Raw genomic sequence first — 27,942 nt, forward strand, 5'->3', positions numbered from 1 at the left:
CCCTGGGCTGTGGCACTGTTGGCTGGAGAGAGTGTTAGTCTAGAAAAGGCCTGAGCTGCAGAATCTGGGACAGGATTCAACTCACATCACTCGAATTTCGGGTTGAATGTGATAAATTAGAGCATTGCCATCCTCTGACTGGCAGCAAATCAAATGAGTTCTTTGGGCTTTTTTTCCTTCACCACAAAGAACAAGAACAGGAACAAATGCTGGGAGAGGAGAGAAAGAAGTGACATCATCTGTGGAAAAGTTTTACTTTTTTTTCCTGCCTGAAGGACTGTTTTGATTTCCAACTGCATCTCAGGTAAGAATGAAACATGATATTAGATTGAATGCACCAGCTGAGTGTAAATGGAAATACTTGCAGTTGAAGAGAGGGAGAGACAACATTGTGCTGCGTTTTCGATATCTTTCTGATATTTGTAGAGACCAAGCAGCTTCTGGCCTAGCTTCAAATAGCTGAAACCTTGGTCAAGTAATTTTAATTGTCTCAGTCTCAGTGGGATCATGGCAGTGGCTGGGGTTATATGGAATACTCCGTAAGCTTTCACTACTCCCACCCCTGTGTACTCTAGCCCTTTTCCTAAACCCCATCTTTCCTTTGCTGTGGTATGGGAGAGCTGGTGATTTGGAGCCAGCTACATATGCTTTATGTTTCCTGAAGATTAAAACCCATGTGTAATGCTCCATAGTCTGTCAACAGCCAGCTTGGGAAAGAGACCAAGGACTAGAAAGCCAAAACCAGACTGTTAGATCAATCATGGCCAAGATGTGCTTCTCACTTATAAAAGCTAAAATAAAACCAGCCAGGCAATAAGTTTGTCCTTTGCAATGTTGGAAGACTGCTGCCCCCCATCCTGGGTCTGATTCTCTGTGTGTCAGACTATACACAAATCTGCAAGAGAAGATATTGCTTGTGTGTTTAAAGTACTTCTGCCATCAGACAGGGAGAAGACAGCTGTCTACAGTAAGTATCCAGCCTTGGGATAAGTAGCCAATGATTTGTGTTCCCTTTTTTTTTTTTTTTTTTTTTTTTGCGTTAGTGTAGTATTAAATAGTAGTCTGAAACTATCTGCTTGTATAGAACTGAACAAAGTGGTATGTGTTCCCAAACACTAAAACCAAATTGTCAAGACACATCCTCAGAGACAGAGGGTCTTTTTTGTTTTTGCCCAAGAATGTCTTATTTAAAATGGCATTCCTTGTAAAGATGCAAATGCTATTTCTTTTAAAATGGCCCAGTACTGAGAATAAAGCAAGCAAAAGAGGAAATTAAAACTGTGACAAGAGAAGGAGGTCTGGAAAGTTGGCTTTCAACCAAATGACCTCTTGATAGATCAGTTGGGAACCAGGAATGCATGAGATTACCATGAGCTAGAAAGATTTATAGTTCTTTGTTTGGTCTCTTGGTAAGTTTTCATGTGTAGTCAGCTATATGATGGGCAATGATAGGGGAGAATGGTGGGCAAAAGCAATCCGGAGCCCCAAATATTTATTGTGATTCCCCAAAAACCATGAAATGAAGGAACTAATTAAAGATATAAAGCATTTTTTTATTTTAATTAACAACAAGCACTCTTATAAAGGAAAAACTTTGCATAGCCCTCCCCAGATCTAGCTCTCTCAGAAGAAGCTATTTGCAGGCTGTAAATTTAGCTCCAACTGCATTAGGCATGCACATGACACTCTCTGTCGTGGGAATGGGTATCTGGGTTTCTGCAATTACTACACAACCTTTTCTGAGCTGACCACCTGCAGAGGGAACATCCCTCTGTAGGGATGCATGGTAGACTGCACTACCTAAACACATCCTCAGATTGTGCCAGAGCTTCTCAGAAACTTGCGACTCTTGCAATTTCATCTCCAGAAATTTGAATGAGTATTTCTATTTTCTCATCATCCAGGTGATCAGGAACATCTGAGCATTTGTAGTTTATGTTATCCAGATTAAAAACTAAATATGATGGTCCATTAGATGCCAAGGACATTAAAATGTAAAAGCAAACAGATTACAAAATCTAATTTATGAAGCACTCTAAAATTAATAGGTAGTGCTATCAAATGGTTTTTATGTACTGGTTGTTACACCCAGGTGTATCCTGAAAGTCTGACCAGTAGAGTGAATCCAGGAAGATGGAGTGACCTCAGATATGTAAACCTTGTTAAACAGCAAAGCACACAATTTTATATTGGGTTGCAAATCTTTTTTGCCAATAATAGGACCCTAGAATTTTGAAACAAAAAAAAAACCTTTAAGCACAATTAGCAAAGTCAAGATTCTTGCAACACTTTGGTTTTAAAATGTAATTATTTACTTCTTTTCCCTCTGCAGTGTATATACCATAAATGCATGTGATATATTCACTGCATTAGTTCATTATTATTACCTATTTATTTCTTTTTTACCAATGAAGTTGTGTCCTTGTCTCTTTTCTAGGTAAAAATATATAAATAATCTTCTGCCCCAGGACAATATCATGTGAGCATCTCAGTGATGGTGCCTGTAATGTATCATTTACTAGTGTCTTTACATGGTAACTTATTCTCCCTTTCTGTTAAACCAATGAATAATATTCTCTTAGTAATTTATTCACTTGTCAAAATTGAATGTTAAGAAACCCGGAGGTTTGCCTTAAACTTATAATAGAATTTAAAGGGCAAATATTCAAAATTCAGCTTCAAGGTGTGGACCTTTTGCATAACCTTACAAGTGCTTTCTGAGTGTTATCATTTTGTCAGTACAGTTCTGACCTGATTTGCATTCTTCACATGTCTCTCTTTAACAGGCTGGATTTTGCACATTTAAGTTGCAAGTTACTACAGGCAACAGTTGATTTGAAGATACCTTGCAAATGCAAAATAGACACCTTTTGCTGAACGTTCAGCTTTGAAACAAGAGGAGAACCAATAAGACAGCAAGGCTTTGCAAACAGAAATGTCATGACCTATGGCTTGGGGAAAAGTTTTCAAAAAAAATACGACTAATGTCTGATACTGTCAGTTATTGAGAGTCCTAATTGTGGCTGGGAGATGCCAAATTAAAAAAAAAAAGTTGAGAAATCCAAAAGGAGAGCTTTGAAAATACTAATTTGTGGGAACTGAATGACTCAATGAGTTAGGCAGTATTGGTTCTCTTCACAGATTTCTGGAGAATTCTGGCTAGTATGAACAGAACTATTCTATTCTAAGGAATTTGAAAATAAAAGAAATTAGAAGTTTGGAGAATAGTGAAGGCCTTCCCACTCAGGAGAGTGCAGCCATAAATATTTAGGAATATGAAGCTCGTCTTAAAGCTCATTACATAATTCCAAGCCAGAAAGAAAACTAACTTCTGTATTTTTAGTCTGACACTGTGTACAACCACATACTGTATTTTTATCTAGCAAGAACGAGTCCATCAAATACAAATGTAACATGTACAATGATCCTTCATTCTAGCTCTAACACAGATGGTTATCCCTATAACAAATAAATAGGAAGGCTCAGAATAGAGAAAGGATAAGAAAAATTATGACCAAGAGAAAAAAGGCCTAGTGCAGATGATCTTGTGAGACACTACTTGATCCAACTCCCCTTAAGATCTCATATCTCAAAATCACAGTGGGATAGCAGAGCCTAGGAGCACTTACTGGGGAATACAAATATGGATAACTGCAACTCCAAACTACCTGTTAAACACAGTCATATAGTATTCTGTCAGGCAGTTTGGAGCATTTTGCTCTGCTATATACTCTCCAATTTCCTCTGGAGCCCTCAAAGTCCATCTCTTCCAGTTCCTTGAAAACCTAGGCACCCTTGAGCATTTTTTTTTTAATAAAATTGCTCTTTATGGTAATATTTGTATTAGGAATAAAAGTAAGCAAATAAGAACAGCGTCCCCACTTCGATCAACTAGGACATTTTACTATTTGTTTTCCTTCTCCACTGAAGTATTTCTGTAAGGCAGTTTTATGTTGGACCTGCCAATGCTGGCAAGCCTGTGCTGTTGGTGCAGCATGGAGAATACAGAGGTTAAAGTCTACACCCTGTCACTGTTCCTTCATGTGCTTCTAATTCTTCTTCCCCATTCATCCCATGACTTCTTAGTGTTCTCATCACCTGAGTCATTAGAGTCATTAGTGTTTATTCCTACTTGTTCATGAATGTTGTAAGAAAAAATGAGATGAAGATATAAACATCTTTTTGGATTGTGTTGGGGGAATCAGATAAATGTAAAGGAATGCTGCATGAGAAGTCCTGTATTCTAAGCCAGGTCTATAAGCTCACAGATTCACCACAATCCCTGCCTCGACTTCAATGTATTTAAGGCAAATCCAGAAATCTTGTCAGCTCCTACAGATTATCACAGTGGGCTACAAGACAGGTGCATAGTTAAAGCATTTCCTGAGCTTCTGGACAAGCCAGTCTTGTCCTTTGTTGCCAACTTGTGGGGTGCCCTTACACAGATTATTTAAAATATACTTTTCAAAGGTTTGCCTGGAAACATGGTGACAGGGAAAGGTATTCATCCGGGAATGCTTAGAATAAGTCAACTGGAGTCAAGATTATTAAATTCTCCTGCTGTCAGTGGCTTGCAATGCACAACTTGCACTTATTTGAGTAAGCTGCTCTGTTGTGGCCTCTGTTTATATTCTGGTCTTCTGAACCTATAAGACTTTTATTATGCAAGTTTCATAACATTTAAAAGGTAAATTAGTGATAAATATGTCCACACTTAATAATGTTGAAGTAATATCTTCACCAAACTGCAAAGATTGCAGGGATAATTCAATCTATAGATTTACAAATAATTTATTCAGTTTTTATTTTAACTAGTTTTGCTGTATGAATGAATTAAACAGCTGGCAGCTTGCCTGTCTGTTCATTGCTCTGCTCCTTTCACTCCCATTTCTAATGTTTTGCTCTTGCCCTAGCTGCTAATATGGCATCCTTTTTGCTTCACAGACATCCTCTCCAAACAAGTTAGACAAGGAAGATGCTGGAGTGTGAGGTGATGTTTTAGGGAAATTCAAAGGCATGCTTTCTTATATGATTTACTAAGTGTTCTCAGAAATATTGTTTCATTTCATAACATTTCCACTTGGGTTTTGGTTTGGGGATTGTTTTTTTTCTGGTTTTTTTTTTTTTTTTTTTTTTTTGGCAATCTTCTTCCCTAGTACAGTGGAGCAGATTTCTGAATGAGGCTGATGATATTTGTAATATATCCCAAGTTAATTTAGACAGCAGGTTAGCCCCTCAACAAAACTGTGGCCCATATACAAGTCAAATCTGCTTTTTTCCTTGGGCAATGATTTATTTCCCTCTTAAATTGGCTGGACCAGTTAGTTTTTTATTTTTATTAAGTCACACTATTCTTAAATGAAACTATTGATTTAAAGTCAGCTTAGTGAGGATTTAATTTGTTTTCAGGGGATTAGAGCAGGTAACATGGGATAATTTTACAATAAAGTGGAATAGAAGCATTCCTTCACATTACCCTCACCTTTTTTTCTTGCCAGGCTGCACAGACATTACAAATTTTCAAGTGAATTGTGGAAATACATTCATAAATCAGGCCTAATTCCTCTGCCTGCTTAAAGGCTATTCTAAAGAATATTTTCCTTTGACCTTGTCCATGTTTGTCCTTCCATGGGCTGGTGCATCTGATAATTCCACACAAACACAGATTCACACAAAATATTTTTGTGTCCATGGCAGGAATTGTAAACAGGGACATTTGTTGAGAAATACAAGACCAGACATGTCTTTTAATACAGTGGCTACAGACTTCTTTAAAACACCACTGTATTGCTCACAAACAGGGATAGTTACTGTTGGTATTCCTTGATAGCATATATACTGGGTTTGTTGGGTTTTCTCTATATAGTACAGTGATTTTAATCTCTGCTCCATGTAGCTTCATGGAAACTCTTCCTTCTTTGTCATTCTGTTTTTCAATCACGTCTAACACATGATTTAACAGTTTCTGGGATTTCACCCGGTGCTGTGCAGTCTGCTTTTGCCACTTTGCAGTCAGTGACTTGAGTAGGGGCAGGTTCTACAGCTCTGAGTAGCATTACCCCAAGATCAGACACTCCCCTTTTCTGTGTTTCTTCTTTTTGGTGGCCAAGATTGTTTTTATTAGCAGTCCTCTGCTTCTGGCAACAAATCCTCGCTAGGAAATATTTCAAAGTTCTACATAGCATGTTTCCCACTGCTCACACATATGGATGACGTTCCTCCCATCTCTTCTTTTTAACTTATGTGAAGCACATACATGTGAGAGAATGCAAACAAGCCCTTACTGCAGCACTGAATATAATTTCCCTACCTGACCTCTGTAATTTGTGTTCTGCCTCAGCTTCCCAACCCTTGGGAAGTTGGATAGAAGGATAGAAGCAGAAGGATATCACTACTGGCTGCATATCTTCCTCTTCCATCCTTTTCTATGGTCCGCATCTCCCCATCTCTGTCTTGTGAAGCATGAGGACTATTTCCCTCTGCTACTACTGAGTGAAGTGGGGAAAAAAAGGCTCAGATTTTGTTATTATGTCCTTACTGAGTGGAAACTGTCCCACTGTTACTTGGGTCTTGGGAATAGAGATATTTTTTCCTTCGTCTCCCTGGAAATGCCTAGATTCCTGATAGAAATGCAGATGGATGTAGATGGACTTACTTCAAATATTTATATGGGCAAAAGAGAACAGAAAGAAGAATTGGAAGAGCCAGCACAAATACCTAGTTACAGAAGGGCAGCCATCCTCCTTTCCCCGAGGCAAGACAGACCCAGCAAGAACAGGAAACACCCTCTCCCTGATGATGGCATCATGTGGTTTCCAGGTCTCAGGGTTTGATTTTTTTTTTGGAGTGCGAAAACTCTCTTCCTTTCCTCTCTTCTCCCTTTATTTATCACACCAAGTCCTTTGCAAAGGAGGGCTTCTTTTGCTCTATTCCTCTTACAATGCCTGGCTTTTTAGGTTATTTTTCAGTCTCTGTTAACACAGTTGGCTTCTGATTAGACTTTCTGTTGTAGGTGTTGCTGATAAAATTTCAGCAGGCACACAGACTGAGCTCTACATGTATATTAAACCAGATGCCACTCACTGGCTGGGTTTTTTGGTTGTTGTTTTAGTTTTTCCTCTTTGCTATATAAATGTGAGATCATAAGTAATAGAGAAAGAAGATAGAGGTATTTCTTGGAAGACAGAGGAGAAAAAAAGCATGTACTCTCTATTGCATTGCTTACAAGGACTGTGTTTTATTATTGTTTATTTAATGGGGGGGAAAAAAGGAAAAAAAAAAAAAAAAAAAAAAAGCTTTGCACATACCACACTCTACAAACCACACTCTACAATTTTATGAGATCCACATCTGGAATCCAGAGCATCTCAGGAATCAATCTATCAGACCCTAGTCAATTGTAATAATGCACCTGGGGTGAAATTCTGGCTCCATTAAAGTCAGCTGGAACTTTGCCATTGCAATGCAAAAAGTGATGGCTGATGTAGGCTACTCCACATTAACTCTCAGGCAGAGTGAGATGGTCTATAAGTTGCCAATATTTCCAGATTTGGCATAACATTCAGGAAAAAAACACCGTCAATCCCATGCCTCTGTACAGAGAGAAAAAGTAAGAGTTACAATGAGGTCATAGTGCTTGTACATTTGGCTGCTACTAAAATAAATAGCCTAAGTGTTCATGAACTTTTTTTCATAGGTAGAGGCTTTTAGGATTAAACAGAAATATTATTTGTTGTGCCTCAAGGTCAACATATATATTTTTTTGTGTGTGTGTGTATGTAAGCCATCCAAAATCCTGCTTATAAATATCTATTTTGTTGTGCTTTTTCTCATCCTTCCACTGGAAATGCATTTCCAACTGTAAATAGTATATTCCCATTACCTACCCATCAGTCAAATCAACTCATTTCTGAAATTCAATTAAAAGGGTCTCATTGCCATAAATCGAAAAAGATATTTTATTGTTACTTTGTAATTTGGAAGAATGAAAATTAAAACAGTAGCTCTGATGGAAAGAAATGGCTACTAAATCATAATGATATTTTGCAGTTTATCTGCTCATTGCTATTTTATTTCAGCTATTTCAGAATAGAAGGACGATGAAGTGACTTGCACACTCTATACCAGTTTTATTTATTTTTTTGGCTACTCTAAGCACTTGTCTAAATCTTTTTTATGATTGTTTATCTAAGTTTCTCCCAAATGTTTCATCAATTGCTATCCCTGTTCTTTTATTCCATATGTTAACTGCTTCCTGTGTATAAAAGACAGTTTGCTTAAATTCCTTTGGCTCTTGACCTGTTCTTACCCTTGGCAGAGACGCTCTGTAATTTTGGGGATTTTTTTAATGCTGAGCGTCAATTGAATTGTCTTAGTGTCAGATAAAATGAACAGAAAGGCCACATATGTGTCATTTAACTTGTGAACTTGGCTACAGATACAATAGATTTCACGAAATGGGTGCAAGGTGGGGGACAACCAGAGGTTGAAATTGAAGTTCCCATGCTCTGACTACCGATGAAAATTGAAAAGAATAAGCATGTTAATTTATAATTTAGCCACAGTGATTAGTAGTAAATAATGAAAATACTGCTGCTCTGAGGAATATGCAATGCCAAACCTGTGAACTCTCTTTAAGATTTAGCAGGAGTTTTACTAGCTGGGGGGGAAAAAAAAGATCCATTTCAGTTCTGTGTTGCTTGAGTATAGATATTATGAGGGGCCAAACTCGTTCTGTCTCACTCCCCTATTCCAACCCTGCTCAAAAACCATAATGCTGAATGTTTTACTTTGTCTGGACTGTTATGCATTCTGCCTAAAAACATCTGTGGAAAAAGAAGAAGAAAAGAACCTCTGGAAACATGGAGTAGAAATGAATTTAGCAGATGGCAAAGTGAAAAATCACACATACCAAGGAGATTTTGTGCAAGGAGAAGAGATGAGAGCAGAGCATATTTATTAAAGCAAAAAGAAAAGAAAAAGAAATGAAACCACATATACAATATGCATATACATATGCCATATACAGTATATATAGAAGAAAGACCTCATCCTATTCGGTAGAAGATGTTAACCAGAATACTAGAAGTAATTAAGTTTTCATTTGAGTTGAATACAAATATTTGCAAGCGTACACATGTATAATATCTCTAGGCAATGAAAATCTAGTTTTTAATTTACCCTGGAAGAACGATTTATACGGCCATGTCTCATAGGTAAAAACTGGTGCAGAACCATGTTAAAACCACCATAAAGTTTGGTTATGTAGAGATACCACCCCTCATGAAAGCAAGATCTTTGGCAGTCAGGCAGAGTGTGAGACACCTCTCTGTTTGAACAATTCCTGTTGACTTCAATGGAAGCTGTGCCTAAATTAGGGCTTCTGTCCAGCCCCTAATACGGAGAGTGCTGTAACTTGGGTCACTTGCAGTGCTTGGCACCACAGCTGAAGACTGTGCCTCCTTTCCTTTCCCTACCCCTCCAGAGTCCCCACAGCAGGTCAGGCTTTTCCCTTCCTTTGCTCTGAAGATTAAACACAACAAAGGATGTTTTCTGTAAAGCGAGGTGCACAGTGCAGTTTTGCCTTCTCTCTAGTTGATGTTCTAATGTGTAACTGTAGGGTTTAATTTTACTTTACATTAATCAAAGAACAATAACGGCCATAAAAACCCCACTAAGAAGCATTTCAAGTTAAGATCCAAAGCTAAATGCCATGGGATTTTGCCTATTGTCTTGTTTAGTCCCTCTGTAAAAAGAGCTAGATAGCAGGAGAAAGAAAGAAAAATTGAGCCCATGTTTTTTTGCATAGAGATGGAGAAAACACATAATAAATTAGGGGGAGAGAGGAGTGAAATAAAGGCCAGAGGTAAACGACGTTTAATTGTGTGAGCTGCTCTTCCTCTTGTGGTTCCTGCCAGCTGCTGCTGCTATTGCTACCTTCCTGTTTTAAGATGAAAGCAATGATGGTAGACACGTGCAGACACACAAAAGAACCTATTTGGACTGGTGTGTCAGCTCATCTTTATCAAATGTTGCACAGGTATATTTTGTTGCCATGCTTCATTACCCCAGAATGGCGTGCCTGAAATGTTTGTCTCTTCTATAAACCCAATAGCTTTCCCAGCGAGTCACATTTGACAGAGCAATAGACAGGTATTCGCTTGCTGGCATCCGTTTGTAAAGCCCGGGCAATTATGTATGTATTATCCATATATATATATATATATATATATATATATATATACACGCACATACATATATACACACAGGGGAACACACACATACACATAAAGATACGTATATAAACATGCATACATATGTATATATATGTCTAGAGACACAAAGAACATGAGAGGGTGATGTACTGTGATATTATTTGTATATAGAGGGAGACTATACATCTATATACACCACATAAAAGGGATGCTCAGTACAATAATACATTTGTACTGAAATTAACATATCCATTCGGACAAAATTAATAACAGAGAACAGGAATTTTAATGCTAATTTCTTATTCAAATACAAACAACAGTGAAGAATACAATATTGGAAAAATAGGTGGATGGTCTCTTATGAATATTTTATTTCTAAGGTTTTCCACTGAGGGGAAAAACCCCAACAAAATATGAGGCACGTCACTTTAGCCTGGAACTAGTGGAGCAGTAACTGTTCAAAACGAGGAGGAAATGAGAGCAAAAGGAAGAATAAAACGAAGTTGGGTTTTTTGTTGTTGTTGATGTTGTTGATTGGGTGGGTTTTTTTTGTTTCTTTGTTTTTGGGTTTGTTTTATTTTTTCCCCCCCTGGAGAAAAGGCATTATTTGGAGGAAAAAGCTTTGAGGGGAGAAGTCAGCCCCAGTATGTGCCTCGGGGCCCTTCTGCACAAACAGCCAGCCACGGAGGGTTTGCAGGCACATCTGCAGAGTGAGAGAAAGATTCAATAACAGTGTGGCTACCTTCATTAATTTTAAACTAATTCACATGCTAGAGCTTGGTGTATTGCTTAAATGTGTCTGATTGTTCACCTGTAACATGATAATATTTTCTCCCTCATAGGAGGGTGAAGCTGAGGGCTCATGAGCTTCTCCCTGACAGCTCCTGCTCCAGCTGTGCTGAAGATGTGCACGCACCAAAATGCACGTGTTCTTATAGCCAAGGAGGGAGGACTAACTACGCCACCAAATACTCTTTTAGATGGAAAGAAATCTTCAAGCCTGGGAATTGCAAGGTGGGTGCTGCTTGCCCTGCCATCCAGAACAGAGGGTTAATGGCAAGGGGGCGGATGGAGCCCGGGTGTAACCACGCAGGATTTGCAGGATAGTTCCATCCCAGGGTGGTAACAGCATTGAAATTACTTGATGGATACTATTTTCATTATTATTACTTTAATGCACCATTGTGGACACGGTCCTGTACCATAAAAGAATAATGCAAGCAAAACACAGGCCTTATATATGCAATTACATCCACTGCAGCTCAAAAAGAAGACAATTAGTGGAGTGCATTCCCCAGAAAGCCATCCACGAAGGTCAGAGTTCGGGAGTAACATTTCCTTTCCCATCTCTCCCCCCAGAAAACTAGACATTACCAGCATCAAATCATCCACAGAGCACTCTAACTAAAAGGAGAACATTACGGGTAAGTAGCAGGCACTGTAATTGCCTAAACAAACAGAGTTTAGACGGAAAAACTGTAATTCTAGTGTTTCTAACGTGTGGTTGTGTTTGGGGATTTTTTTTGATCGGTTTGTTGGTTGTGTGTTTTTTGTGATTGGTTTGTTGCATTTTTTTTGTAAGTTTTGGGTTGGATTTTTGTGTTGTTTATTTTTCTGTATCTAATGCTAATAAATAGCATAATGCAGAAAATGCTGCTTTGAGTTATTGACAAAATTAAAATATGAAACTGCTCCTTTTAGTAAAATTGCAGTTCATGCCTGCTAACAAGAAAGTGAGAAATAAATATCATCGGGACTCCCAAATTTGAAATTAATTTCTTATTTTGAGTACTGAAAGCATTTATGGTGCTATCTTTTCCCCCATTTTAGCATATGTGAGTAATGCCCAGCTGGAACTGGAAGTGATTCAGCCTGCAAGATGTTGTCCTTCCTGCTGGAGTGGAAAGGGGACCAGAAATACCAGCACTTCTGTATCTCAGCTAAATTTTCCATCCATTTGAGCAGACAGACGTGGTTGTGATGTGTTGGGGCACTCAAAGTCAGTGATTACCCCCTCCTCTCCAGGTGCCATACTGCAGAACTCCTCCAGAGACACATGGAGGAAGCACTGGCTGTTACTAATCACTGCTAAGCAGCTGCTGCCTTTTACTTCTTGGTCTGTTCACCAAAGCCTGGCTTGTGTGAGGAAGGTGGCTTGTCCACACCTGGTTTTGGTACAGGAGACCCCACAGAGCTGGGGATAAATCTCCTTTTTATAAGCACATCCTGCAGAAGGACACTGTGGCTCTCATGAAGTATTGGCAGCAAATGCATTGTTTGCTGTGCTTGGAAGTTCCCTCCATCATTTTGTTTCTCATGTCCATTTTCATTGCAAGATTTTCAGGATACAGAGTCAACCCCAGCCAGCTTATTCCCAACACCAAGGCTTCTCATTTTGGCTGGTGCTCAGGCATTGTTGTACTTTATATGATTAGTAATAGTTTAATAAGCCTGAGAAACTTGAACCTCCCCTTGACCACTGTGATGTTCAGTATCATTTCAGGAACTGCATCACACAAATTCTAGGTTTGAAAAAGGTGCTACAGCATCCACCACAGATAATACAATGCCTCTTAGGACTCCTGCACTGTGTAATCTTTTCATACAAATTGCACAAAATCAACAGCAGGGCAGGTACAGGAATAAAGGGGGACAAGATAATAGGCTGAGGGGCCAGGGGGAGCTGCTGAAAAGCAGCAGCAGATTATGTGGAGCTGAAAGCTGGGTAGGACCTTTGGGTAAAATAATAGTACCCACTGTGTTTATATCAAATACCATGGGGTTTTTCTTTAATGAAATGCCTCATAGGTCCTCATTTTCTTGTTTGAGTAGATTTTAAAGAGTATGAAGTAACTGATGCACTGGAATCAAAGACAGGGGAGCAGGAAATACATCTGTAGATGCCTTGCAGCTTTTTGGTCCAGTGTATTATACTGGATGTAACTGTGCAACTGTATATTGTCTTCCCTTTAAAGACATATCTTGTGGTCAGATTTCTGGGAGGTGTGATGGAAATTGGTATGAGCCCCTTCCTAGACAAAGAAAATGGCATAACCAGGTCTGCCTGTTGTTAGTCATCAGCCCTGTATCTGACCTCCATGCATATGTGCATCTAATAACAAAAATGTGTGTTGATAAGCAGCATTTTATGAAAGAATGATTTGCTTAATATATTATTCTGGCTTAACATCTGCATGTGGATTGGAAACTGTCAGAGCGAAACAGAGTAATTTTAAAAGGTATATGACAATATAAAGATGGTGTGAGATAACCTGCTGGGACATTAGTGGTGAAATCAGATTGGCAAAAATAAGGGTTGACCTGTTACTTGGAAGAAAGAGGACGATTTATAACTGTGGTATGTTACAGTGTTAAATAACTCAATTTACTTTTATTTTAATCTGAACATTTGAAGGTCTTAGAAAATTAGTTAGAAGTCATTCGGTCTCTCTGGTTTGCACTAGTTTAGTAGTTTTTTGTTCCTTTCCTTTTCTTTTTTCTTTCTTTTTTCTTTTTTTTTTCCCTTTTTTGTAAGGCAATGTTGGTTGAGTATCTCCAAGAAAATGAAGCACCGGCAAGGGGGAAGAAAATCGTGCCTGTTATTTCATGTAGCCAGAGAAAGAAGCAACACCTTGGAGGTGAATGATAGATATTATTATAAAAGAGTTGTAGCTCAGGGCAGGTGAGCAGTGTGTTAATGAGGAGCCACCTCCTGCTTTCTGACAGATGACTGTCATTGTTCAAATGCTGCCATCAGATTGATTAATAACTGGGTCATCCTGCCCTGCAGTTGGAGTAGACTGTCTTCATTCTTTTGCTGATTTCTCTAATATGCTGACCTGGAGGTGACCCAATGGAGGTGGAGCTGAGATTAGCATTTCATTTCTTGTAGAACAACAAGAAAAAATTCACGAGGAGGCGATGGGTGCAGGGGGAGCACTAACCAAAAACTCAAAGAATGTTCTTATCCCCAGAGCAGCCCCCAAACTTATTCATCATTTATGAACAGGCAGTTTTAGCATTTGATGCATTTATATTTTTAATAAAGATTTAAATTAGTCAGGTTCTTTTTCTGCAGTGTCAGCTAAACGTAAATGAAAAGATGTATAAGGTCTTTTCAGAACACGCAAAGAAATGTAAAGACCTGTGTACTGAGGGGCAGGGGAGTGAGCTGATATAACATCAGAATTCCTGCTTTGCCCTAATGTCTCTTAATGTTCACTAAATTCACTATTAAAAGACCAAATAGTAAACAGCATGCTTTGACAAGTGAAATACAGGCGTATTATCCCAGATGACTGTTATTATGTGGAAAGAATGGCAATTCTCCTGCAAGATTTGTGTAATTTTCTCTCTTTTCTTGATTTAAACTCTTCTGAAAGCAATGGCATGGTGAGTTTACCTTTCTCCTTGTCATATGTTGGCAAGGTGTGATGGCTCTCATCTGCTTCGGGAGCATGGAGCACAATATAATAGTCAACTTGAGCCAGAGGGATACTTGCAACTAATTAGGATTCAATTTTCAGACTTTTTGGAACATTGCTTTGGCTAAAAGTTACATGAAAATATCCTTCAAATAGCTTGTGAAATTGGCTCATTTCTGGCACTCTTTTAAAATTACCGATCCCTCTATTACGTGGACCAGCTCCGCAATTTGAGACTTTTCTATTTAAATGCAACATTTGAAACATTTTGCAAGAATACCTACTATTCTATCCATCTTCCTAGAGTCCCCTCACTCCTCCTTTCTCATTACCCACAAAAGCAAACGAGCCCTTCTCTGCTGGGACTCCACAGCAGAGCAGAACGCCCCTATGGGTGAACAGACCCAGAAGTGCTCCCACGCGGTCACGCGTGCTCTGTCCATGTGCACGCGCCATGCAGAGCACCTTCAGCTCAGTTAAAGCATTAGGCCACTTCTGAGTTAGCTGCTTTGCTTCTTCAAAGGACAGCCTTCCCTTTTTAACTGAGGTGTATGTTTTCAGATATAAGCGGTGAGGAGCCAAAGCCAATAATTATCAGCTTCAAAAACAACTTCAAATCTCCTCACTGAGTCATGATTTGTGTTTTAAACGCATTCGGCCTTACAGCATGTGAGATTGCTTTATGCTCACAAAATACATAACTAGAGGCTAGGAAAAAACAAAACCCAGTAGAAAAAGAAACAGGAGGTTTGTCAAATGCAAAACATAGCCAGCAGTTTGTTTTTAGTACTTAATGTATGTAGCACCATAGTTCAAGCCACTTCTGTACTGTGGAGCCATTTTTGAACAGTTATCTCTGCCTGCAGAATATTCCTTAAAACAAGAAAGAAAACCTTAATGCAGGTCATACCTCTGCAATAATTAAGGGGTTTTGGGTATGGAAGGTTCCAAATAGAAATGTTAAATCAGTTCCCCTTTACCTAAAGCTGCATGTGTGTATCCACCACATCCTGTGCAATGCATACAACCTGGTTCTTCATTCAATGCTGTGAGACCACCCCATGTCCCAGCAAGCAGTTTTGGTGGTCTGGTGTTACTTTTGAAGTAGCTTCAACTTGGAAATGTTGGATCTGCTCATTAACAACCAAAGGGATGCAAACTTTCAGGCAGGTGTTGCTGTCCTCTTGTGCAAAACAGTGGGTGCCAAATAATTTTCAGTTTGTGTGAAACAACAACCAGGGCAGTTATTTTGCTGTTATAAGAATAATACTTAACATATATTCTCCATGAAAGTGGCTGCCCCTGGAGTCCAGGAATAAGTACATTATTAGGAGGCACATTTGACAGGGTGCTTTGGAGCTCTGTGAGGGGAGGTGAGCTTCTGAGCCTCTTGAAGTAACTGCTATGGAGATTCTCCGTTTTGCTTTCACCCACTGTTACATCTATTCAGCATATTTGGGCTCTGATTTAGTAACATTAAAAGTTGACTTTAGACCCATAAAAGCCAGGAACCTCAGGGTTAAGTCTGAAAATCCTGGCTGCAGCTCTGGCTTTGACACAAGGCCTTATACCAAAATAATAACAATAATGCAAAAATTTGCCTTAAGGCTGAAGCTGCACACTAGATTTCAGATTCCACTGTGGCCTTCTTTCTTGACTGCACCCTTCTCTTCAGTCACTTTTTAAACTCTTTTTCATTACAGCAAACATTTCTCAAACACTGCTTCAGACACCTAGGGTAACCAATACCTTTCTTTAGGTGGAAATGGTGATATCAAAGTAATGTAATCACTGTGAAATGGCAAATATCTTCTCAGCAATGCCCACTAAAAGACCTTTAAGATTCCTATCTTGGGATGTGTGTTGACAAACTAGTGTGCCATGGTAACTGAAGTGACAAACTGGTGTGCTGTTATATCTGCAAAATGCTTTTTTATGTTATCTAGTTTTGCTCCTTCTACTTAAACCGTAATTCAGAAAGGAAAGAGATCATTTAAGAGTTCTAGAAGACAGCAGAGAAACAAAGAAGTTTTCAGGGAGATGACTGAGTTATGGGTTGCTGGTAAATAGGAGGCCTGTTTGATTTCAGTAGTGGGAGTAGAAAGTCAGCACTGGGTGAAGAGCAGAGGTGAAAAGATGTAGGCTATGGAGGATTCAGAATAATCTTAGGTGCCATTTACACCTAGGGCAGAATCCCTATTGACTTCATGTGGGTAAAAATTTCAGCTTCAGACTGACAAGTTCCCGAACAAGATGGTCAGTGTGGATTTTATGTACAGGCACTCTTGCCGTCCCTCTCAGCTTGTTTCAGCTTCTCTTACTGGAAATATTATTATTCTAAGAAATATGGGGAAAAAACTTTACAGATGATTCTATTCTCACGTCTTCCAAGATGGTTTGTTTAACCTGACACTTTCTATATAGGCATTGCAAGCACAAGCTAAAATGGTGTAAAGGGACAGTGTGTGGAACCTGACCTCAACATTGAGTCTCTTGTAGTAACTAGCTAAATATTTGTTGCTGGTTTCATGAGGAAATTGATCTGGCATGTTTAATGTTGTTTCTTTATTTTATAGGTAATGGACTATTCCCATAGCTCTGTTAAAAAATAGTGTGCATATATATATATCTATCTCTCAGATTTACAGCTCTGCTGTTTCACTAGGGATACACTTAATGTGACATAAGTCTCTGGATATGACAATTAAATTCACATGACCCACGGACTACCTCACAACCCAAAATTGCCCTTTGCATATTATGAGAGAATAGTGATTACCCTCTAATCACATATTAAATCTGCTTTTCCAACAAAACTTTGTCTTTCCATGGCCTAAAAAGATGGAAGGGGAAAAAATATCTGGTGTTTGTAACAAAACTCAGTAATGTCACAGTGTCCATTATATGTACTTCTGCTAAATATGCTCAAAAGAATAGTATCATGTTTCTTCTCACAAACTTATTGAAACAAGAGAATCTTTTGTTTAGAAGAATCTTATATGCAGGTAAGTGCTTAAGTAACTTCACAAATGGATGATTTGGTGTGGAGAATACCACTGCATTGGAATAGCATTGAATTAGCAGGTTTGCTATGTGTATGGATATCTTGTCCCAGATAAATGTGAGTCTCTGTCCCACTGCTGATGAAAACGATCTTTTTGGTTTTTTAAACTGTTGATAAGGTGTGGATGAGTAATAGAAAAAAGTAATAGAAAGACTCTAAGCTCTGAATTTACCATCACCTTGTAGTTTTGGAGAGCTCAAGTTCTTGAGAAATTCAAAGTCCTGCTTGGTCATTGTATTGTTATAACTTTTTAATATTATTGCTTTAAGCTGGAAGTGCAAGAGCATGGTCTTTTCTGCATTGTGCTTAAAATGCCCAGAGCCTCTAAAATGAGAGATTGAGGCTTGGCTGAGTCAACTCAACATTTCATTTTGCTGAAGCAGATAAATACACGTTCATTTAATTTACTATGGGAAAATCTTTCAAAGCTAGGTCCCATGGCACTTTCAGTGGTAGCAGATTTCTGCACAAGAGTTTTTGGCCAAGGTCACTGTGTACTAGCTGTCCCCTTGACTGCCATTCTTCATCCCAGAGGTGACTGAATTTCAGTGATGGCTAAATTAATTTTTCTGCTTTAACTTAAGATATCTTTGGACACAAAGTCTAAAATAAATGTGAGATATAATTAAACACACAGTTCAGAATTCTGTACATGGGGGAAGGGATAGATAACCTGTCTATATCAATCTAACTTATAAAGGAAATATGTTAAGCCATGCTTTCTTTCTTCCTTTGTGTTTTTTCAAACAAACCCCACTATTTTTCTGAGGGACAAGTTAACTATCCCTGCCTTAGCAGATCTTAAAATTAGTAGGGAGATCTCCTGATCTGGCATGTAAATAAAGCTATTTTGTTGTCCTTCCTATTTCAGGGTCAACTATCATACACTCCAGTTTGCCCAAACACGACTAATTCATGACTAAATTAAGGTCATCACCTGTGTTCAAAGGTCCAGACTGACACCTGCTAACAAAGTCAGAGAGGTACAGCACTAAATCCCTCACTAACCTCTTAACTTTGTTTTCCTCTTTTACCCGGAAGTTAGATCAGCACTGCAGCCTTTACAAACAGCAGTGGGGAAGAAGATTCAGTGTTAAAAGTAAAGGCAAAAATGCAAGTTATCATTGGGTGAAACTACTGTGTTTTGCAGGCTTGTTTGCAAATGAACCAAGGGTGTGAAATCTGAATATGGTTTTTGACCCTTCTCATAACTACAGGGGAGAAATGGTCTAGTAAATAAACATAAACCCCAGGAGAGCTCCTTTTCCTATTGCAAACTACCTGTGTTACTGGATAAATTCTCTGTGGAGGCATGCACCAACTCCCTGCTTGGAAAAAAGAAATGAAATAGCATTTCACTTTAGTATAGAGCTGAGGAAAACCACACTAAATACACTGCACCTTTAGACTCTGATGAGGAGGGACAAGTGAAAGCCTATATTTAGAATCTTAATGCTAATGTGACTAAGATTAACCTCTACTGGGGTTTTAAATTGGGATCAGCTACAGCTGCAACACCTGGATCACACTTTCACTGGAGTTCAGGGCTTAAGGGAATCAGACTGCTTTGGCTTGGGCCCCCTACTCTAGCAGAGGGTTTTTTCACTAACCTGACTCAGAGTATTTCAGGCTGGACCCTCTGTCACTCTGATTTCATGCTGTGGCAGATGTTGTGATGATGCAAAGCTGGACAACACAAGCACATCTCGAAAGAAGAAAGTTCCCTAAACAAAACGTGCTTATGCCTGCATACATTCATGGTAAATCAGGGACTCACGGCAGTACCTATTTCGAAACAGTGCTAAGAGCATATATTTTACATTGATACCATTAACAGCAAATATGAATGAGGAAAAAATAGGGGCACTGAGAATACAACCCTTCTATCAACTCACAAACCTCAATTTTCCTTTCCTTGAGCCTGAATTCAGCTTGAAACGTTATTTTGAAAACTTTTGAATTTAACCCCAAACTTGCCCTTTCTATATCCTATTGTTGGCTCATGGTAACAATTCAGACATAACCAGTGATCCCTCGGGTGGGGCCTGTTCAGCACAAAAGTTCATTTTCACACATCAGTCTGCAGGGCAGGGTGTCTTGGTTTAAAAGACAGGTATCTTCCTTGTCACACAACTTCCCAGCACCTCTGTTAAGTATTTTTACCTGTGTCTACCCACACTCAGCAAATGTTTGTGGGGACCCATTCAACACGGGAATGAACTATGCCGGTGCTGAGCCTTTACTGCTGGTGGGAGTGTCCTATTTCTCTCTTCCCAGGAAGAAGGAAAGAAGTTCCCTCAGGGAAGAACCGTAGGCTTTGTTGTGTCTGAAATGTGTCCTGCCTTACTAACTTTCCATGTTTAACGTCCACTAATAGAATCCTGTTAGTACTCTTCCCTATTTCCCACTTCCATGCTGCAGCACAGACAATACTGTGCTGCCAACTCTACTTCCTGAGACAGCAAATGCAGTGGAGGCAGGCAAGGAACATGAGATGACATTCTCCACAGCAGAGCTCTGCCTGCCCACCCTTGCCCTCTGACAAATTGATTGGGCATTGCCAACCTGCTCAAAAGACTGGATTTGGGCTGAAGAATGAAGACACAACTCAGCCTGAGCCCTCAAAACAAAGCTTTGGTTTTTCAGCCCGGAAGATGAGGCTGGCACCACATGAATGAGTGGAACAGAGGCATTCATGTGAAGCCATGCATGCTGTCATCAGGCTGGGGTTATCCAGGGGAAAGATGCACTAAGGGCCCATGCCTCAAGTAGCTTGCAATCCAGACCCACTCTTTCGATGTCCATAAAATCCTCCTCAGCCTTTTAAAAGTGTTCAGATGGATCTCTTCTCCAGGACATGGGAGTTCCTCAGTGCAAGACCCCTCTAATATCAGGAAATACTCTATTTATCCCACTCCGTGGTGGGGAAGCCAAGACAGGAAGACACCAGGGCCAGGAGCCATGCTGGAGGGCTGTGAGAGTGCAGCAGTCCTATTGCTCACCCAGCCACCTCCACCTGGCTCTGTCTGCACCCCAGCAGCTCCCAGAGGCTGATCTCAGCCTGGCCCCTGTCCCACTGTGCGTGGCCAGTGTGCCCTGTCCATGGCCACTGTGTCTGAGCCCATGGCAGCAGCTGGCAGCAGCCACTGGTTATGGGATCTGGATCTCGTGCTCTACCCAAACACAGCACAGATTCATTTGCAAGAATCAAGCAGGAATATTTCAGCATTGGCACCAGTTACTGATAGGCTTTCAGAAAAGAAATTTTTCCCACCTGCATGTTATAAAACCATACTAAATGGAGACTGTAATCTCTCGACATTAAACAAATGAGGAAGCTGCATTCTGAAACTCATAAGTCACCACCAGTCTTTACCAAATAATAACAATTGCACTGCTGATGGCCCTGTCTCTTGCTGTTAGCATGCTGAATGGCAGGGAGTAGTGTGTGCTAGTGAGAGTATCTCATTTGTTCCAAGTACTGCAAGCATTCCTGCAAATCCACAGAGGCTCTTCATAATCTTTTGCAGGTGGTCAGATTTTAAATATTAGAAAAAAGTGAACTAACATATTAAAACAGGAAGATAAGCATTTCCTTTGTTTGTTTTCTATTCATTTGCTAAAGCAATGCATCTTATTTGTGTCACCTATTAGCTGGTTTCGTAATATCCTGATGGACTGATGAATTTTATTTTTTTTTAAATTCTCATTTGCAACTTCAAAGAGCATAGACTGGAAAAGCAAGATAACTACTTCCCCAACAAAGCCTGATAGCTTCTAGAAACAGTGACAGTAAGATTTAATCTAAATAAGTAGCAAGATTTTAAAATGTGGGATAGAGGTTATACAGATAAATACTATTTTTCCCAGCAGGTATGCACAAAGGGACAGGCTGCCTATTGGTAATTACTCGAAAATTGCAATCCAATTGATATGGCTTACGGACTTCTACCTGATTCACATACAAAGGAAACACACAGGCATTACATGTCCAGGGGCCCATGCTGAAATCTTGTTTAAAGGGCTGGGACTTGGGTACAAAGACATCTCTTAATCTCTACTTTATCTCTGCAGCAAACTGCTTAAAAAATCTACCTAGGACAGATGATCCAATATAAGGCCAGCATGGATGGAAAATATACATGGCAGTGGTCAAATTTTCCCTTTGAAAATGGTTAAAATATAATCCTTTAAAAATATCCACCTCACCTTCATGGAATGGACCTACTAGAAAGAATTGTCAGGATTTCAGGTTAGTTTGTACTTATTTTCATTCAGCTGCTAGCTATGATGTCAAATATCTTCTCTGTTTTTCTGTGAGCATGTTTTTCTCCATAACTAGGGCTACCATTGGGAAGGAGTGATTGGGTGTGGATTTTGCATGTTATAGTCACAGGTGTCTTTTCCATTACCCCCTTGCTGTATTCTTTAACTTGATCAGACATAAATGATGCATTCATCTCTTTAGTCTTTCATCTGACATGTGATACACCCAAAGAAAAGCTCATTAGCTAAAGTTTATTCCAGAAGTTGGTAAGGAATAAAGTGTCTGGGCTAGCCAGACTGCAAATGGCAAGCTGAAAAAAGATGGTGCATAAATAATAATAATAATAATAATAGTAATAATAATAGTAGAAATAATAATAATATAAAAAATAATAATAGCAACAACAACCAGGATTAGTTCTCTATTGACACAGAAAGTGGAAAATGTCTTCTCCTTTAACTAATGATTTTGTATAAACCCGTGCCATATTTTTCTTACAATTTAACTATGAAGGGAAGGATGGAGATGCTCATTGTTTGCAATACTGATTTTTCCAGAGATTTGAGTGACATTCCAGAGTCCTGAGAATGGTTATCTTCTCTGAGATTTACCTGGGTGTTTGCATGCTGAGGCCAATGCAGTATATTGAATTGTTTTTAAGCAGATGCTGGCAACGTACGTGTGAGAAGCCCTTTTCTGAAACCCTCTGGGCACTTGGGGCCTGTTAAGATCTTTCTTGTTTCTTTCTGTTCTCATGTATCATCATTTGGGGTTATACAGGATGCTCTGGGAAGGCAAACCTCGGGCTGAAGGTCAGGCCCTCCCTGGTGAAGCAAAATTGTTGCTGCTGCAGAGGTGTTTGCAGGAAATCAATATGGCTGCTAAAGTGCCTTTGCTTAGGAAGGCTGCCTAAGTAGCCTTTCCCTCATCTCTAATGGCAAGTAACCTTCACTTTATTAATCTACAGAGCCATCAATATGTCTCTCTATGTCCCTGTGATTGATCTATATACCTGATGGTGTGTGTGCTATTAAAATCCATGTTTTCCAGCTTTCCTAGTCACCTGGAATGAGTAAAGCCAGTTTGGAAATCCTTACTGTGGAGCTGGAAACGGAAAGCAGGGGACCATGCTTCTTTTTTTATCTACCATTACTAATTTGTCTTTAGGACTGGATTATTCAGATTAGGCCTTCCCCTCCTCCTACCTCCCCACCTAAATGCCAGTTCCATCTTGATTTTGTTGGCAGATATGGATAATAAAGATCACCTTAAAAGCTGGACCTTTGAGGAAGTGGTTTATTTCTTGGTCATCCCCTAGGTAAGCCATTTAATTGTTCTGTGTCTTTCTTCTCACTATCAAACGGAGACACTACTTCACTCCTGGCTTTAGTCTACCCTGCCTGCCAGGGACCCATTTGGATTATGACTTTACTTTTCACTGTGTCTGGTAAAAGAGGAGTTGATTTTCAGATTGAGCTGTGAGGGAAATCTGGTCTTAAAAAGTCTCAAATGGAAAGAATGAAAAGCAGTCGTTCCATCTTTGTTCCTTGGTCTGCGATGAGCACAAGCTCTGTGCCCTGCAAAGCAGGATTTGAAACCCTCCTGTTTGGAAAAGCAGCTACCTACATTATGATCTGAAACACAGGTTGGAAAAGTATCAAGTCCACTAGTGCCTCTGGAGCAGGCATATGCATATGGGGGCACAAAGTGGGGGAGGGAAGAGTGAGAAAGATTATTTAGGATGTTGAACGTATTAAGCATGTACCTTTTAATATGTGCTGTAGCATTTCAACAGATGTGGAGAAAATTTTGAGGTCAGGAAGGAGAAGCCACCTCCTACTCTAACTAGTGTTTTAGAATTGATTAGACAGCACACATTGTCTGGAGGGATAAGGTGAAGGATAGTGCAGCTCTGCCAATCCTCTGGCTTTCTAACACAGTCTCTCACCTACAAGGAGACTTCTGCATTCTCTGGAATAAAGGAGATAATGCTGTTTCAGCCATTTTGTTTTGTCCCTAATCTAGTCTCTTATGAGTGCTATTGAGGGCAGTTTTTAAAAAATGGGCTTTAAAAATGTTTCTTTTCATGATATCTCATAATTAAACTTCAGCAAATGAGTTGAGCAATAACAGGGGAGTTCTGGTCTGTTTTATGAGGCAATACTCTAGTTCCTAAGTGGGTGAACTAGGAGACCTTTCTCTCTTGCATGGGAATTGAGTAATTGCTGGGAAAACCAGACTTGTGCTCCTCTTGTTAGTGTACTACAAACTCTTTAAAATAAAATAGCTGAGCCCTCTCTAAATAATGAATTTCATGGAAATGCTGATTTCTAAAGTTGTGACCTTCAGACAACCGAAATCTGTGTCCAGATCCAGCTTCCACAGCTGGTCAGCCTGGCTGTGGCTGCCCAAATGCTCTGGATCCAAATGCTCATGAGGTTAGAAAGGTTAGAGAATTTTTGCTACTCAGACTTTACTTCTAATTAGAAATGAAATACCATAAATAGTTTTTAGGGAAGGAAATGGAAGCCTAAAAGCAAAATGAAATTAAAGGTCAATCTTCAACTTAGCAGGCTGATGCGGAACGTGGATTTAATAACAAGAAAATCCATTCTGAGAAGTAAAGAAAAAAACCTCAAAATTACTAGACAGGTAAAAGACAGAATGGTTTAATATGTAACCTCATCCTCTGAAATATAAGGCAGGTGGAAAGCGTGAGCAAGTTCAATAACAAAAAATATAAATAGACCTAATAGTTGAGAGGCACTGAGAGAGAAACTGGCTACACTTGGAGGCATCTAGAGTGAGGTAAAACAGCAATGGAAAATTAAATATAATATAGAATCAAATTTTGACAATATAGTGGCTTTTAAAAGAACAAAGAAACAAACCTGCTCTCCAGAATTTAATTTGAATCCTTCTTGCTTCCTTATAGCATTTAAGCAAACCCAGTACAATTTCCCATGCACAGTTCAAACTCATCAGAAGAAGATTTATTAGGTATTTAAAATATTTCTAGCTTCTTTCAACATTTTGATAATATTGTTTTCCATACTGATACGGCTTTTAGTCCAGAGGGCTTTTAGGTACCAAACCTCTAAGCAGGCTTTAAGTAAGTGTGAAGCCAAAAGAACGTAATTATTTACCTTTATTTTCCTTTAAGGACAATTCAATCTCCCTTTCACAGTTGGTGAAGCAGCATTAATAAATTCTGAATTCTCTGCATTTGAGACAAGCTGTCATTGCTGCCCTATATTTTGGGGGATAGGAATTTCCCAGCTCTCATGCTAAGCCACATGCTACAGCCTCATGAACATTTTTTGGTGCAGACTGTTAAACTTCCCTCCCTGTTCCTAGGCAGGGCAGAGAGCCAGTGAGAAGTGATGAGTGCTTTTCATGGTAAGGAACAATACATGAAGACTTTCCAAATTAATTTAACATTCACAAGGAATGCTGTTGGCTGCATCAATTTCAGATACGCTGGCAAGCAGGAAATTATTTTCCATGTAGATGATGTTTCTATCCCTTCCCCCCCTCAGGACCCCTACAGTGAGAAGGAGGAAGAGAGGTTTTGTCTTTTAATGAAATCTAATTGTGGAGCACGGTCGGGGAGGGGAAGGGTCAGGGGAAGGCCAGCCACATGAGCCTCTGCAGCAAGACATCTCCTGGAAAGAACAGATCCTCTAGTAGCTCCGTTGGGCACCCTTGGTCCCTGTTCTCCCCTCGGAGACAGGATCACCTTGTGGAAGGAGGTGGGAGCTGAGCTGGTGGAAAAATGCTGTTCCCTGCTGCAGTCTCTGGAGAGGAGCCTTGGATCTCATCCTCTGTTCAGGCTAAACTCACTAAAAGCTTACTGGTACAGATGGCTTAATTTCCTTTACCTCCCCAAAGGGTTCCTCAGGCTTTGTTAACTGAACATACATAGAAGAATAGAATGGATTGGGCTGTAAGAATCTTAAAGACCATCCTGTTCCAACACTCCTGCCATAGACAGGGATACCTGCCACTGGACTGGGTTCCTCAGAGCGCCATCCAACTTAGACTTGAACACTGGCAGGGATGGCACATCCACAGTTTCTCTGGGCAACCTCTGCCAGTGCCTCAGCTCCCTCACATAAGGTATCTAATCTAAATCTACTCTTTTTCAGTTTAAAGCCCTTCCTGCTTGTCCTATCGTTGTGTCCTACAGTACTGCTAAGTTTTGCCAGAGTTTGTGAGATTTCCACTCCTGAGCAAAGTGAACTTCTGCATGCACCAGAAAGCCACCATGGACACGGCTGACATCTGTACAAGAAGTCTGGAGCTCTTCTGGTGGCCAGGGTCTTCTGTATAGGATGCAGTGACTAAAAGGAAAATGGAAAGCAGGGTTTGCAAGATGAAAATAGCAGATGATCACAGAAGAAGAGACTTGTGCAGAAGGTCCAAAATGTGGAAATTGTGAAGACTGAGTATGAAGTGTCCCAAGATTTCTAGGGGCTGTTTTATGATGGATTTTATCTCCAAACTGTGTGGAAGAAATCCCATATTAGAGCATTAGGGCTGACATAAAAAACTTGGTAAATTGGAACAAGAGTATTTACAAAATTTTGAGGAAATCTGATATGGAAGTAATTAGGAAAAGAAATAATAATCAGGAAATGATTTAATGCTTATAAGGATGTAGGATGTATATATCTGTATATACCTGGTGTTCTTTATAAGGTAGAACATACAGATCTCAAGACACCTATGTTCTTCCTAGTCATCCAGTCCATGAAAATATAAAAAAATACTACATAACGAGTCAGAAAATATTCAGTTTCTAGATCTTAGCCCTTAATCTTATTTTCCCCTTTCTTCCCACCATTCCTGTAATTCTTGTCCTTGCAATGGTGCAATTGCTGTTCAACTTTAAATCCATTCTGTGCTGTCTCAAAAGCTTAGCATTTATTTCTTGGAGTCCTGCAGACCATGAAAGTTTCTTAAATTGGCAGTGCAAGCATTTCAATCATAAGGGAAGAAGACATAAAAACTTCAAGTTTAATTCGAATGTGCAATCCGGTGCAGGCATTTCCACACCTGGTTAAGTCAGACTTCACTGAAACCTTGGGGCAGGACTTGCGCTCATGCTGTGGACACTTGGAGTTGTTAAAATAGTGAAAAAAACCTACTGAAAAGTGACATGCTTCATGTCAAGCAGTTCAGCCCCTCTGAATGACTGCAGGTGGGGGCTCAGGCCTGCAATTGAGTTACTGCAGTTTAACAGGTTACCATGCATCAGCTAAGCTGCAGAAACAGCCGCGTGTGTCCTCCTCGCCTTTGACAAATGTAAGGTGATTTGACTTAGCTTAATCTATTTTCATTGCAGGCTAAATTGAATTACCTCATATTTATGATGGGCTATAAGGGCACTCAGAGAGAGTTATTTGGGTTCAACTGATCTCTGGTAACTTGCTTAGCCATGGTAGCTGGACTGTGGGTATAAACCCTACACAGCCTTGTGCTCATAGGAGAGAGGTGATGTGAACTTCAGCAGACACAGACTTGTAACTCACAAAGAAGTAGTCTGGGATGTGGTAAGCCATTGACAGAATGGCTGGAATTGGCTTTTAAAGGAATAGAGTAGCTGGCAGGGCATTTTCTTAAGGGGTTTCTGATTCGGGAATGTAGTTCCTTTCCCCTTTCAGAGTCTGTATTGGTTTGAGCTACAGCAGCACAGAGCCTTGCTTGCCTTTCTTCCTCAGTTTTTTTCCAGGCAAACATGTGGGATGGAGCTGGGATGATAGCTTTAACTCCCTGTGGGTTTTCTGTGAGGGTGCTTCGGTAGAGTAAATTAGTTTTAAATTTGGTTGTTCTACCATAACCTGAGTATTCTTAACTGAATTGTAAATTTAAATGTTAAGTGTTGCACTGAATGTTTAAATAATTCTAAAAGCACTTGGAGCATGGGATAAGTGCTGTAAAAATCTAAATAAATGAGTAAATTGTTTAACA

At 39.6% G+C, this 27,942-nt stretch overlaps 1 long non-coding RNA gene across 4 annotated transcripts; it reads left to right on the plus strand.

The window, feature by feature from the left end:
- Nucleotides 1-53: 53 nt before the first annotated feature.
- LOC106852493 (uncharacterized) lies at nucleotides 54-27,940 on the plus strand. Of its 4 annotated transcripts, XR_015806475.1 has the most exons (6): nucleotides 54-304; nucleotides 11,057-11,228; nucleotides 11,574-11,638; nucleotides 12,045-21,954; nucleotides 23,217-23,287; nucleotides 26,118-27,940. It is a non-coding gene; the product is annotated as an uncharacterized LOC106852493 (long non-coding RNA). The 4 variants fall into 4 exon arrangements; XR_015806463.1 differs by having other exon boundaries at nucleotides 12,045-23,287; XR_015806467.1 differs by having other exon boundaries at nucleotides 22,750-27,940.
- The last annotated feature ends 2 nt before the right edge of the window (nucleotides 27,941-27,942 follow it).

This window comes from Sturnus vulgaris, chromosome 1 (assembly GCF_052056855.1).
Source record: "Sturnus vulgaris isolate bStuVul1 chromosome 1, bStuVul1.hap1, whole genome shotgun sequence".
Lineage (NCBI taxonomy): Eukaryota > Metazoa > Chordata > Aves > Passeriformes > Sturnidae > Sturnus > Sturnus vulgaris.